Raw genomic sequence first — 1063 nt, forward strand, 5'->3', positions numbered from 1 at the left:
CCACTGTGTTGCAAGACCTAGTTTTCTCCTAACAACCCCCCCCCCACCCCTGGGCTTTTCTTTTCTTTTTTACTCTGGCAGCAGTGTGCATTCCCCATCAGATAAGTTCACAGCTCTTGACAAGCTTCATTCTTATGGACTTCACTGGAAGGCTGAAGAAAGTAGCAGTGAAATTCTGTAGCTAAGTTTTGTTTCTAGAATGCAATAAATTTACCATGGACAACTTAACAACAAAGAACAAGCTTTGCAGTAGGAATGTGTCGATGTTGCCCTGGCTGGATTTACAAACAACATGGCACCTCGGGTTTGTGTGAAGTGCTGCAGCCCCAAGAGTGTGCACCTCCCCTACTTCTGGTGTAGATTGTGATATACTGAGATTGGTTGTGTTGTACAAACTCCTCAATCTTGGCATATTGGAACCTCCCCCGGAAGAAGGAGCAGCATGTGTGAACCTGAGATGCCATGTTGTGTGTGTCTCAACACTACTGAATACTGAAGCATATTCAAGGGGCCTGTTGAAATTAGTCTACCTTGCCTAGGTAGATGAGTAACTTCTCAAGGGCAATGTTAAACTGTTTAACACTTCCCCATTGCATATTAGACTATGCTTTCAACTCTGTAGATTGTTTTACAGACTCTGAAGTTAAGCATTCAACATATATTCCTACACAATTGTTCATGGAGAGAGGTTAAGACTCTAAAACAGCAAGGAGGAGGTTTTAAGGGGCTGTTCTACACCTCCCACTAGTACTTTTGAGAGAAAGGTGAAACCAAATCCAAAGAGTTTTTCCAGGAGCATGATCATTTCTAGAGCAATTCTTACGCTTCCATAACTTGCCTGTTCTCACGTGTTGTGAACCTGTGTTTGCAAAAAAGTACTCGTGGCTAGTGTTCTGGATCCAGCCCAGTATGGTTATGATATTTCTGTATTCTCACTGTACAAAATCATTTTATACACAATCTGTGTATAAAATATTCCAGAATGCAGGACTGGACTGGAAGTTTATGAACAGCACTTTGTTTTATCAGGAGGGAGCAATAATGTTTGTGTCCACAAATCTGA

Source organism: Hemicordylus capensis, chromosome 1 (assembly GCF_027244095.1).
Source record: "Hemicordylus capensis ecotype Gifberg chromosome 1, rHemCap1.1.pri, whole genome shotgun sequence".
In the NCBI taxonomy this organism is placed as follows: Eukaryota; Metazoa; Chordata; class Lepidosauria; order Squamata; family Cordylidae; genus Hemicordylus; species Hemicordylus capensis.